Genomic DNA, 15,109 nt, shown 5'->3' on the forward strand with positions numbered 1-15,109 from the left:
TGGCAACAACAAATAGTCTTTAAGAGCTTGAAAGGCTGATTGGCATTGCTCAGTCCATTTAAAAGCGACACCTTTGTGCAATAGATGTTGAAATGGATGACATTTGTCGGCCAACTGAGCTATGAAGTGATGAATTGACTGGAGCTTTCCTTGCAGACTTCTTAATTGCTGGAGGTTGGAAGGTGGAGGCATATCCATGATTGCTTTGACCTTGGTAGGGTCGACCTCAATGCCTCGGTGGGAAACAATATATCCAAGCAATTTTCCAGCTGTAACACCAAAGACACACTTTTTTGGATTGAGCCTGAGTTTGTAGGTCTCCATTCTGTAAAAGATTGGGCCCAAGATGGCTAGATGACTATCTCTGGTGACAGATTTGCACAACAAGTCATCAACATAATCCTCCATCAAAGTGTGCATGAAATCATGGAAGATTGTCGTCATTGCTCTTTGATATGTCGCACCGGCATTTTTGAGACCGAAGGGCATCACATTCCAGCAATAAGTGCCCCAAGCACAGGTGAATGTTGTCTTATGCTGATCTTCAGGTGCAATACGGATTTGATTGTAGCCGGAGAAACCATCCATTAGTGAAAGCATCTCATAACCAGCCGTCATGTCCACTATGATGTCTATGTTTGGCAATGGAAAATCATCCTTAGGGCATGCTTTATTCAGGTCCCTAAAATCTGTGCAGATGCGGATGCCCCCAGTTACTTTGCTAACTGGTACTAGATTTGAAATCCAATCTGCATAATCAATGGGTCTAATGAAGCCCACATCTAGCAATTTTTTCAATTCCACTTTGACCAAAAGAGCCACTTGAGGATGCATTTTTCTAAGTTTTTGTTTGACAGGTTTAGCCCCTGGTTTCAGTGGCAAATGATGAAGGACTAACTTTGGATCGAGGCCAGGCATATCTGCATAAGACCATGCAAAGCTGATCTTCTTCTCCAGAAAGAAATTAATAAAATCAATCTTCTCTTGTTTTGACAAGGAGGCAGCAAAGTGAATGACCTTAGGGTTATCAGGTGTACCCAAATTGATTTCCTCGGTCATCTCTACCAACAATGTGGATTTGTCCTGAATTGATAGGGGTACGTCCACTCTTCCACCTTTGGGCACCTCAGAAAGGTTTTCACCCGCAGGTACGTCTTTTATTTTTACTTTTGTACGATCAGAGAGCGCCTTACGGTTTTCACTCAAAGATCTATTCTTTTGATTTTTTTCTTTTTCTTTTTCTTTTTCATGACTGGAAGAGGGAGTTGACTCCCCAAAATATGCTGTTGAATCCAGGTCAATAGCAAAGCCTGCCTTATGGTCGCCTTGTGGTATACCTTCCCGTAGTCCCAGGAACTCTGCAATTGCTTCATCATTCTGAAAATAGTCCAACGTGAGCGGTTCTTGTTGGTCATATTGGATAAGTTGGGGATATATGAGGGGCATGCCATCATTGATTGTAAGGATAGAGAGGGCTGATATGGTAAAAATGTGAATGTCTATGGTGTCACTATCCGAACTGCTTGTGTCGGATTCAGAGCTGGGATCCCAAAATGACTCGATCCAAGCATGAGGACAGGTTTTAGGAAGAGGAGTTATTTCATGTTTATCCTCCATAGGCAAGTTATCAGGGTCAATGAAGATATTGTCAAGGGCATAAGAGCTGGAAGAAAGAGAGCTCCACTCCCATTCATTAGAATCAGTCTCGGGTTGGGTATCCTCAGGTGTTATTTCATCATCAGAATCATGCCCTTTTCGACACGTGGACCTTTTGGTAGATGTGGATCCAATTTGTAATGGTACAAAACCTAACCCTAAAGTTGGGGGTCACCTCTCAGGTATGATGGGTTCTAGCCTTCCATTGTTTTTCAAGCCTAAGCCACTACAGCCATCATATCCTTTCTTCTGCAGCATAGTAAATCCTTTGCCATATAATTCCACTAGCAACTTGACAGGTGGAGTTTCAGTTGGATCCTTATAGAGCCAATCTATGACATCATCATCTATAGTTTCTTTGTCCAATTCTCCCCATCTTGCAAATGTAGTGGGAGGCTAATATTGGATAATGACCTTGGGTTCCTTTTGCAATAGATGCGGTTTTCCATATGATTTTGGAGACATCGGCAAATTCCCAATGAGGAATATTTGGTCCATTGAATATTCTCCACACCCTTGGTCTTGTATCTTCAGTTTTCCTTTGACAGCATCCAATAATGCATTAGGATCCACATAACTGTCTGATTTGGCCTCTCTATTGACTGGTATTTACCGCTGAGGAATATCCTTTAGGGTAGCAAAGAACTGGAATGGATTAGGATCTCCTGGAATGGTTATCTCAGTTCTGTTGTAAGGATATTTTAGACATTGATGATAAGTGGACGGAACTGCTTTCATGGCATGGATCCACGGGCGGCCAAGGATCATATTATAAGGGAGATCAAGGTCTAGGACTTGTAGGAAAGTGTTTTCCGTCACTGGACCAACTCTGATGGGCAATACAATTATCCCTTTGGATGGGCGTTCAGCATCATCATAGGCTTTGATTGTTATCCTTTTGGAAGCATCTATGTCATTTTCTGAATATCCGAGGCCAATGACCACTCTTAAGGTGCAGATATTAAGACCTGCTCCGCCATCTATCAGGACTCGCCGGATTTTGCAATTGTGGACAAAGACTTCTAGGTGCAAAGGGTCATTATGGGGAAGCTTGTCAGGTGAGATATCACTATCGGAAAATGCGACACTTTGGGAAATGGCTAAATGTCCAATCCGCGCTTTAAATTGGTCAACATCAATATCTGTCAGGATAGTGGATTCAGTCAAAGCTTTATCTAGGACTGCACGATGCATGGGAGACATTTTCAACAACTCTAGAATGGATATTTGTGCAGGCGTTTTCCCTAGATGATCCAAAAGATTATACCGACTTGCAGGAGTTGGTTTGGGAGGAGCGGCAGGAGCTCCTTTCACGACTATTTTAGACCGACGAGTGGTGACCGCACAAGAAGGATCTTGTCCTTTTATCCGCAAGGTCGACACATACTCATTTGACGCATGAAAACAATTAATGACATTGTGATAACCGGTATTTGCATAATTAGTCGTTTGCGCAGAATTGGAAGAAGACACTTTACCCTTGTCATGATCAAGCAAAGGAGTTTTGAAAATAGTATGATCAGTATTAGAGGTCAGATGGGTTGGATCTATCTCAATTACTCCTTGTTCCAATAAATCTTGAATCATATGTTTTAATTGAAAACATGAAGCAGTTTTATGTCCTTTAGACCGATGGTATTCACAGTATGCATTATCATTCCACCAATGTGGTTTTACCGGTGGTTCTGCCTTAATATCTGGTAGTTTGATAAACTTCGCTTGTATTAATACTCCTTCCATGCGGCTCCATTGTTGTTCTTTCCTCTTCAATGGGTTTGTGGATCTCACCTACAAGTGCTCACACAATTGAAAGCAAGATTGATGTTGGTTATTGGTCAAGACTACTAGAAGCGTAAGTTCGGTAGTTTGATAGAAAATTCGGATTAAGGATTCGAAGGATTTGAGTGAAGAAAATCATCCAATTTATAGAGAAATTGGAGAAATGAGCAAATTAGCATGAAAGAGATTTGAATAGAAATTCAAATCAATAATAGCAAAGTTATGACATGTTGCTATGAAAAGAGGCTTATGAAAATTTTATGACAGATTCTATGACAAATTTCTATGTCAAGACAAGTTCTATGACAAATTTCTATGTCAAGACAAGTTCTATGACAAATTTCTATGTCATGACAAGTTCTATGACAAATTTCTATGTCAAGAGTATGACGCATGAAGCACAAAAATAGGGAGAACTAGAGACAAGTTAATTAGGTGGAATTTGAATTAGAAAATTAGAAAATAGGTGTAAATTAGGAATTAGGAAAATAATGAAATTAGGAAATTAGAAAATGAGGAAAATAGGAACTTAGTGAATTAATTAATAATTTCTCATTTATCAATTAATTCACAAAGAGGGAATGAAAAATTAGGAAAATTAGATAAATTAATTAATAATTTTTCATTTATTAATTAATTTATAATAAGAGGAATAATTGATGAAAGATTAGGAAATTAATTAATAATTTTTCATTTATTAATTAATTCATAAAGAGAAGAATAATTAATTAGCCAATTAAATGAAACATTTAATTGCGACACGAAGACCTAGGATAAATAAATAAATTATTCAATCCTAGAGGAAGGAATGAGACACAAGGTTAAATGATTAAATCATAAAACCCTGGAAGACGAACTAGGTCTTGAAAGATAACTGAATCGATTTGATTTGATTTTGGATTGATAAATGACCAATGTGATAAATGATTTGATAAATGTGCCAATTGACGAGGAACAATGACAAATTGATCCAAATTGACATAATTGAGACAGATAAAGATTGATGACAATATGATCGCAAAATGACAAAATCGACAAGAAGACAAGAATCGATGACAAAATGGATTGCAAGATGACAAGATTGATAATGACCACGATCGATGACAAATCGATCGCATGATGACAAGATTGAAAAGAGGACAAAACCCTAATTAGGATTGACGATGTCCAAAATGATGACAAATTAATACGCACATTGATGCAACAAGATAAAATCGATCAAAATCATGACTGGATAATGCTGTCGACAAGACCAAATTCGAGGACGAGATGATTGAAGAATGTAGAAGAATGACTCGATGCTCGCAAATGATAAAAATCAAGTGCGTGACATAGGAGAAATGTTAATGCGACGCAAAAACCTAAAATAAGGCAATGCGCAAATGTTAAAGTATGACTTCGCAAGCGTTGACCATTTTTGGGTGTCTACACTATTAACTAATAAAAAATTTCTATTTACTTACAAGGAGGGAAAATATTGTTTCACAATCATGTTTCATCAAAGACATAGATGATTTCTTTGGTGATAAAAACTTATCTAGGGACTTGGCAACTCGAGACTCAAGTATCTCATTTTTAATGATCAAATACCTCATCACATTTGTATATACGTATGCAATGGAAAATTAGATTTTCATATTGATGAGTCATTGCAAGCTTAGGTGATGTACTTAATGTTCAATATATTCCAAAGGCTTGAGCAATGAAGAGAGATCTCAACTTCATCTATATGAAACCTGAAAGTACAAATAATTTAATGATTTTGAGGAAAGAAATTCTTAGAACACATAACAAATCAAATAAATTTTTGTCTACATACACATTATAACTAGTACAATTCAATTTATTAAAACTTCATTCAATAATTATAAATTTTGACTTTTTTTTTGCATTGTATTCTTTTTTGTGATTCTTGAGTGTTATTTCTAGTTATGAAACCTATAAATATACTATTTCTCATTTTTCTAGCTAGAATTAGTGTGTGAGATTAGAGCTACACAAAAAAAATATGACTATAACTTTTATTTGGGCCTCCAACATTTTTTTGAATACCTACATGATTCCAAAATAACAACACATTTAAGACTCTTTGAAGTACAGTGTGCTAGTTTCCTTCTTGGGTAGTAGTCGCCTCTTTGTGCACTAATATCCTTTCTAGTTACTATAGTTCTTTGGTGCACTATTGTTCCCTATTTAATAGGTTATTTTGGTTTTTTCTCAATGAAATTTTGTAATGAAAAGTTGTTCTCCTTGACCTACTGTTGTCATAGTTTTGAAAAAATACTATACTTACAAGTTATGGCATCCCTTGCAATGGGAATAGTTTTGTTACTTGAAAGTGGCCCATCATTATTCCAATTTGAAGAAGTATTATACCTCCTAGTAAGGAAACCTCTTGCAAAGGTTTTATCTTATATGTGTGTTTTCTTAAAATCATCCTTGAGTTGATTGGAGGTGCTATTATCGTCTCACTATTGCTCATTTTAATTTTTGGTTGTCATATTATCCACTTGAGTTATGGTATCATATAATATTTATAATTTGTATAGGTTTCCTTTGGTGTTGCTAGCATCATCAAGTTGGTTTTGGTGTAGATTAAATTTTAATGAATTCCCGTTTACAATGAAATTCTTCCTCGCTGGTCCTGTTCCGGGTTTCCACACGTGGGAGTATGTTACTCACCAATCACGTGGGATAAGATAAATATATGGAGGAGTGCAAACAATCACGTGGCCCACCAACGTTCATTATCTTGAAGTGGAAGATGAGAGAATTCTCGAACTTGTCCGTCCGCACACTCTGAATTAAACAAGAGGGTAAGTTTTATCCTTCACATATTAGAACACGTGAATGTACTTTTAAAAACAGCGCTGGCCATAGATATTTGGTAAGAGAAGGTTGCTTTAAGCGCATGGCCATAGATATTTGGTAAGAGAAGGTTGCTTTAAGCGCATGGGATTGTACTTTTAAGGTTTCTACACGCGGAAGTACTAATATTCACATGGCACCTACCGTATGTTTTTCCTTGGTGTTTTGTTTTAATTATTTGGTTTTTTAAAACAAAAGATGATAAGATTCCCTTTCGTATTCATTTAGCATCTTCTTCATTAATGCATTAACTTCTCCCTGCACCCAATACGATTATTCGATAAGGTAAATTTAAATGTTAAAATATTAAAAGATGTGATATTAAAGTCTTATTATTATGACAAATACTAATGTGTTGATGTGAGACATAAACTAGTATTGGTCATTTATAACGTGCCATTTTAAATATTTGTAAGCATTGTGGTATGGATAAGTTTGAACTTACTGTCACATGTATTACGTTATTACTACGAATTTTGTTAAAACATATTATTGACTCTTATTTGTCATTTATCTTGGTGCATTCTCTTTTCAAATTTAAATAAGGTCACAAACATTTTTTTAAAGAATTATATAATGTGTGAATTGTGACACAATATTAGACATATAGTTGAAGGCTACATCTCAAATCCTAGACCATCTTCTATTTGTGTTTGGAGATTCACAGTTTTTATAAAACATTATTATTTATACAATGAAATATTAAAAATATATAAAGATATGATAAGTTTATCGTTCTTCTAAAATTAATTATAAAAGACAAAATTTCAATTACATTTTAGTGATCATGCTTAAAATTTAGTTTTTGTTAATTATTATTCAATGTGTTAATGTTCTATGAGGGCGTAACATTAACAAATGTGTTATGGTGCATCACCTTAATTTCCAAGACTATGTGGATATTTTGTGTATACTAATACATTGTTTTAATTTGGTGTCTTGGTCTAGAATGTTGAAGGTCTTTTGCAAACAATTGTGTGGTCCAAATTTGATGATTATCATCTTCAATTCTCTGGTATTCAAGTGTCACTCTAATGAAAGAATATTGTCTTGGGCAATGATTATGTGAGAGACTATGGTGATTCTATACCAATAAAGGGTGTGTACATGGTGTATGAACACATAGAAACTACTTGAGGGTGTTTTTGATGGTAAATATTGATGGTATGTTGTGTTTCCAAATCTTTGATGTTAGTTAGTTTGGTTCATAGATGTAATGTTTCTATGTGTGAGTGTTTCGGTGAACAAAATGGCTTCTTGGTTCATAGATGTAATGTTTCTATGTGTGAGTGTTTTGGTGAACAAAATGGCTTCTACATCTTTTGGTCCAATCTATGACAGAAATGTGTTAGATGATGTTGAGAATGGTCACTAAGGTTTTACTTATACTTCATTTTGTTGTCTACCTATTGCATTTTTTGGTTCAAATTGAAGTTTGAGTTTTGAATATTAGTGTAAGCCAAAAGGTTCTATTTTTGGGCCTATCTAAGGGCTTTGATCAGTGCCATTGTGTGTGGTACTATTTGGGTAGTGTCTGGTAGGTGTGCCGACATGGTGTAGTCCTCCACATGTTTCCTTTTTCTTTTTGGATTTACATCAGAGACTGTTATTGAGGCTAATAGTTGCTTATACACATTTCATCTACTCTTTGGCTAACCTAATTTTCTAAGTGTTACAAATGGTATAAAAAGGACAAAATCATTGTAAATAAAATATATAGTTGTTGTGGAAATAGTGCGAAAATACATAATGATCCAAATTTGTTGTAAAGTAGAGATGAAGGATATTTCAAATCTGTTGTAACTTGTGAACTATAATCTGCATTTTGGTAGATGTAAATTTATAAAAGTTCAATCTTTCGATATTGTATCATTTAAGGATATGTATCTTCTCCTGAAGAAGTGATCTTTAGCTATGCATTTACTAGTACCTTTCCTTAAGGTTGTGTACCATAGCTAGCAAGTCTACAGTAGTGAGATCCTTGGCCTATGGCCTAAACATTGTAAACATTGATATCTATTTTATGAGTATGATTCTCACCATGATTGTTCCTTGTTTGGGTTTTCCATTTAAAAATCTTTGTGTACATGTGTGATTTCTTCTTGTGTTTCTATTATTTACTTTCATGCATATGGTGGATGAAATGAATATTCTGTTAAAGGTTTAAATTGATCAAGTTTGAAGTGTATGTTGATTCACCCCACCCACTAAAGGAAATCAATAACTCATTCATTGCTTAGATCATCCCAAGATAGTTGGCGGTAGATACACTAGATGAGTATCGACCCATTTCCTTGTGTAACACAATTTATAAGGTCATGACAAAGACAATGGCTAATCGCTTAAAAATTATTCTCCTAGAAAATCATATATGATGAACAAGCAAGTATTATTTCATAATGATCAATTCTGAATGGAGTACTGGTTGATTATGAGGTTATTCACTCTATCCAAACCAGTAAGAAACTAGGAATAATTGTGAAACTAGATATAAAGAAGGCATACGATCATGTGGGCTGAAGATTTTTAATATAAAACTTACAAGGTTTTGGTTTTAATAACAAATAGTTGAATTGGATCTTTGAATGCATATCCACTCCGAGACTCTCGATTTTGATGAATAGGTCACCAAAAGGGTTTTTTGAAGTCCCTAGGGGCATTCGACAAGGTGATCCAATCTCACATTTCTTGATTATTTTAATGGTTGAAGCCCTGGGATGTGCTTTTAGTAACATTAAAAAATGGGATCATGTGAAAGGCTTGGAGGTTACAAGTTTCTTGACCTATGTATCACATCAATAGTTCATGAATGACACCATGTTATTTGGAGTAGCAAAACATTGGTAGGCCTACAATTTAAAAGATATCTTAAAAAAATATGCTCTTGCATCGGGACAAGAGGTGAGTAGAGAAAAGTCTCATATTTTGTTTTTTAACATGCCCCCTCAATTAGAATGAGATATATTATAGATCATGGGTTTTTATCTAGTGCATTTATCATGCTCCTTCTTAGGCCTCCCCTTTTCTAAAGGCCTAAGGAACAACAATCTATGGGATGTCATGAAATATAAATTGAGTGGCAAGATGGCTTCTAGAAGGGTAAATAATCATCATGGGTGCTGAGATTAACCATACTTAAATCTCTAATTTTAGCTATGCCCATGTATTTGATTTCATGTGTGCCCCTCCCTACTAATGCAGCTACCAAATAGAATCAAATGATAAGAATTTTTTCTTGGCAAGGGTCAAAAGATAAGGTTAAGATTTAGTTAGTTGCTTTGATAAAACCTATACAGATAAGTCTAATGGTGGGGTGGTTTTGAGGAATCAAGCGATTTAAAATAAATTCTCAGGAGAAAAAATAATTTTGAGGATGCATAAGGAACCTCAAAGAAAGTGGTTTCAAATTTAATAGAATAAATATCTGGATAGTGTGAATCGAGAAGTAGTTTTGACTACTTCAAACCTCCCCAAAGGATTAAGAATTTATAATTTTATGTAGAAATGTAAGGCAATTTGAATGGAATACATATCACAGGAGGAAAGTACTCTTCTAGGATAATTCTTGGGTTGGGAAGCCAAGTTTGGATCTCCTCATTACATACCAGACATCAAATATACCCTTGCTTAGAATTGGGGTCATTCAGTCTATGATTATATAACTCTTCTTCCCAATAGTCTAGTGCAAGGTTGGAAGTGAGAGGATGAATTATATAACTCTTGTTCGCAATACTCATGGGGTCATTTGGTCGATGATTATATATGGCTTTGATTAGCAATTTATTGAGTAAATCAATAATATTCTCTCTAAAAGAATCATAGTTCTCAAGTGGGAAGAGGATGAATTGCTGTAATGTGGTTCTAAATCTGGTTGTTAAACAATAAAAGATGGTTTTTCTACACTTACCAAGACTATGCAAAGACTAAATTGTGTCTTACCATTATGCTTATGTTGAAATAAGTTTTCATTGCCCAATCCAAGAATATTCACCTGGGCCACTCCTCAAAAAAGTATTCTTACTGTAAATTAGTCTACTATATTCTATGCTTAAGCTAAACTTAGGAATCTTATAATTCTTTAGGGTTTTCTCCTTTAAGGTTGCATGTATCCTTTTATAAGGATTCTTTCTTTGTATTTTCATAACACCTGTAATTATTGAATTGCATTCTTGTTGCACAATCAATATGACTCCTCTTTTCTCGATCTTTGAATTCTAGCCTCCATAGCTTTTTTGCTTCTCTCTTTTTGTGACAGGTTTGCATGCAGGTGATCTTTGGGAGCTGTAGACTTAATTTTTTGTCAACTCCTATATGGTATTAGAGCTCCAGATCTACATGCCCCTATTTTCTTCATGAGATTTTTGGGCCTTCTTCTTCAAATCTGAGTATTCGGGGGTTTGTGTAGTTACACATATAATTATCAATTATATAATATTTTAAGATATTTTTTTTTTTTTAATTTTGTAGGATACTATCATCTAGCTATTTATAACTAACATTTTTCTCTATTTGGAATTCATTCATGGTATAATTTTTCCTATTACTCATAATAATAAATATTATCATGTCCTTATATACTTTCTTCCAACTTAGATTCATTTTGTGTAAACATGCAATTGGAAGGGATGCACATAAAGTCACCAATGCTTACTCTTTTGGGATTTTGGGAGTTACTATCGCATCACAAAAATATTTTTAGATGGAACCATGTTATATTTATTTCCCCATACTACTAGTATATATAGGTTTTCTAGCTAAACACTTTCCCTATTCAACTAGAAGTGTAATATTCTTGACCTCTTTACTCTTTCTTTTTTTCTTCTAATTATAAACACAATATTCTTGTTTCTAGTACCACTATAATATACACATATATTTTTTCTTTAGCTGTCTAAATTTAGGACCCACTTCTAGAAAACAAAAACCAAAGTTAAATCATCATCCATATTTATTTCATGTTTATGGGATTTTGAAAATTTATTTTACTATAAACTACTTGTATCTGATTTGACATGTAGTTTTATAGTCTATTTTACTTACAAGTCAAATTTGGAGTTACTTGTAATGTAGAATAATATACATCTCAAACTTTTCATGTTACCTTTTCACCCCTTTTTGTTTAGTTAGGCATAGTCCAATAATAAGTATAGATGATGATCTCTTCCTTTCAAATTCAAAATCTCAATTTTCATTGAAATAACCTTCCTTATGACCATTATCTTATATTTAAAAGGTGAAACCTTAATTTAATTTACACAATGTGATGCTAGATTATTCTACCTAATCATTAAATCATACAAAACACTTTATCTAATCTAGATTCAAGTTATTTATTTTTGTACCCTAAATTTTTTTAAAAATTTAAAAACAAATATTATTTAGTTTTCTTTTTACACCCTTTAATTAGAAAGTAAGATGCTAATTATGATTTATTTTTTAAAATCCTCTTTACAGTACTAACTAATTAATTACTTTTTAAAATGAGATCTTATATATCGGTGCCAAACTTATAATCTCTCAGCACTAATAACTTATACATAGTCTATATATAATAATTACATGTCTTAATTTCCACTCTTAAAGGGGTGAATAAAAGCAGGTTGAGCATTACCTAAGCTCAATAGTTATTTAAGTAGTACTACATTTTTTCTTCTCAGACATATGCCAAACAAGGCACCTCAACCAGGGATGGCTTCATTATTACAGAATTTTTGATGATCGAGCTGTAATTGGTTTGCTCATCCCAGTACTTGGACCACAGCATGACTCCTCCATATTTTGAGGAAGACTTGATCTTAGGCAGCACTTGGGAGATGAGTACGTCTGGCTCAACATAGCCACCATTATTGACAGCATCAGGCGCAGTTGGAAGGCCGATGTAGAAGCTCCGTGTTTGAGTAGTGGGAACAGATGTGGTCCAAAGGGTCCATGAATTCACCAGATCGGTAGTGTTACCGTTGGCATACAAACAAGGAGGATTGTTGTAGAAATGGATCCAAATGAAGTCAAAACGCCCTATTTGCAAGGCTATTATGAGGTGAGCATCGGGATAGGGGCACTGCGGGGCGACACTGAGAAAGATCTTCTTGGAGGGAGTGCTAAGAGCAAACACGGCGCTGGCCAGATCGTCCCAATGCATTGTCATTTTTTGGATATCGAAGTCGATGCCATCCAGAACAGCATCTCCGATAGGCCCGGAGTCTGATTGCCCTCCCAGAAAGTTGTCCCACAGATAGCTCGACACGTTCTCCGCATCCTCTGTGGAGGTGATCTTATAGTTTCTGACGGCTCCTCCGAGGGATAGAAATACCTTTACGCCTCTGGACTGGCAAGACTGAATATCAGTGCTCAGCGATTTGCATCCTCCCGAGGGGGGATCACAATGGCCAACCAGGTTCAGCACCGGCGTCTGCCCGTCACCGAACTTGTTTAGAAATGCGAGCATTACAATTTCAAAGTTGCCGCTTGCACAGGTATTGGCAAGAGAAGCTTCATTGCTATTCTGACCCTAGTATATGCTCTACTCCACAACAGAGCAACAACCATGGCAATTGCAGCCTCTCTCGTTTGACGACTCTCCATTGTTTTGCTTGCCTGAAGCAGGTGGGATTGTGGTCATTATATAGGCCTTTTGCCACATGAATTTCTGCTTGAGTAGCAAGGGTGGTTTCCTGCTGTAGGTTTTCACATGCGGGAGTACTAACAATCACATGGCAGTCATAGACATTCTCTTTTTCTTGGTGCGCTTTTCAAACTTGTGGATGTATTAGAATTGAACTGGATGATAGAATTGCCATTCGTATTGTTTAAAGTTTAATTCATTAATGCATTAATTATCGGTGCGCGCACTATGGTTATTGGATACGGTATGATTTAACCTTCAAAGATCAAAACATGTGAATTTCTGGATTCGATTGTGTGAAAATAGTGTTTTTCAAATTTGTTGATCTAATTATTAGAATATTATCTTTCGTTATGAAATTATGTATTTTATATATTTATTATTATATCTTTAATTTTTTAATATAGTAAAAATTATCTTTATTACAATTTTTTATGTGTAGATGTCGAGTTTAAAATAGTATATGTGTATATGTATGTATGTCTGTTGTGTTGTTTGGATACGTTATAAGTTATTGTTCATATGTATTTTATAAAACAATATTAAAAAAGACCTCTTGTATTATTAATTTTTAAATATGAACAAGATCATAAATATTTTTCCAAACAAATATATGAAGTGTGACTCACCATTGGGTACATAGTTAAGGCTACAAACAACTCTTTCAATATAGTAGCTAAACAATTAAATTTAACACAAATTTGTTTTAGATCTCTGATTTGTCATGTGTGGCATTCATAGTGAAATTTATGCACCATCATAAGAATTGATGCCTTCAATTGCTTTCAAAGGGAATTTTGTTAGTTTGTGATCTAGCTATTTTTTCTATAAATTAGAACCTTAAGCTCATTATTCAACTAGACTTGACATTGCAAACTCAAGCCTTTTTATTATTTGTTTTTCACTTTTCAACCCTTCAATAACTTCTATTGTTCTGTTAAAAATTATTACACATCTCATAGAACATAGTTTTTTAGAAATTGAAATATTTAAAATATATGAAGTTGTGATTCTTATTATAAATCATTATAATTGATTATAGATAGTCGATTATCCTTTATATTTTGGTGATTATGATTAAAAATAATTTTTACTAAATATTAATAACAACGTTAATGCTATATATGAGATTAACATCAAAAAATGTGTTTTGACACATCACCTTGCTTTTTATAACATTGTACCTTCTTCAATGTAAAGTTAGTTAGAATAGGTAAAGAATTTTCTTTCTAACCATGCAAACTATTTTACTTTTCAAGGTCTCACAAATTACAATATTTTTCATTTTAATTGTTTGTGAAAGACAAGCTATTGTAAAGAAAAATTTAAGCATTAACAAATATATATTAGGCTAAGAAAGGTTCAAATACCACAAATTTGAAATAAATCCGAACACAATCTAGAGTCTATAAATATTAAGATTTTTTTATATTTATTTATAGAATGGACAATGAGTATTCCATATCGACATTTCATTAAATATCCAGGTGACATTTTTTATGTTTGAAAAATCCTTTCGACTTGGAAAATTGAGACTCAATTACACCCTAGTCTATTTGGCACATACTTATGTATTGAACAAGTAGAACTTAAGAATAATATGTCATAATAAGTTTGGATCATTTATTTCATGTTCTCAACATTCAAAACACTTGATGACATGGAGAGATATCACATCTTAGTCTATTTGAAAAATAAAAATATAAGTAATAATTTAAAATTGAATATTTAAACATATTAGAATTATAATAAAGAGTATTTAAAACATAATAAAATTAAAATAATATAATTTACAATATATACACATTATAATCAGAACAATAAACTTAGCTTTTTACTTTTCATCAATATATAAAATGAAGCTTCAATTTTTATATTTCAAAATAAAATGACATATTAAATTTCATTATTATCACACTTACCTATTTTAATATAAATTTCACAAACCATTACCAAAATGTCAAGTTATTCCTCAACTTTCTAATTGCATAACTTTTTTAGTATTTTGAGAAGTAATTATTTTGATTTTATTTTAATATTTCTTAAATATGTAAAAATCATTTAACGTGAGCATCACAAATTCAAAGTTAACCCTTATTCAAGTGTTGGCAAGAGAAGCTTATGATTTTCGCATTTATCATGTACTAGAGGAGAACAACTACCAAGGCAACTGCGGACCCTCAT

General features: G+C 33.9%; 1 pseudogene; it reads right to left on the bottom strand.

The window, feature by feature from the left end:
- Positions 1-11,956: 11,956 nt before the first annotated feature.
- Positions 11,957-13,100, bottom strand: LOC131872656 (hevamine-A-like; annotated as a pseudogene).
- Positions 13,101-15,109: the final 2,009 nt, after the last annotated feature.

The sequence above is a fragment of the Cryptomeria japonica genome, unplaced genomic scaffold, assembly GCF_030272615.1.
Source record: "Cryptomeria japonica unplaced genomic scaffold, Sugi_1.0 HiC_scaffold_715, whole genome shotgun sequence".
Classification (NCBI taxonomy): domain Eukaryota; kingdom Viridiplantae; phylum Streptophyta; class Pinopsida; order Cupressales; family Cupressaceae; genus Cryptomeria; species Cryptomeria japonica.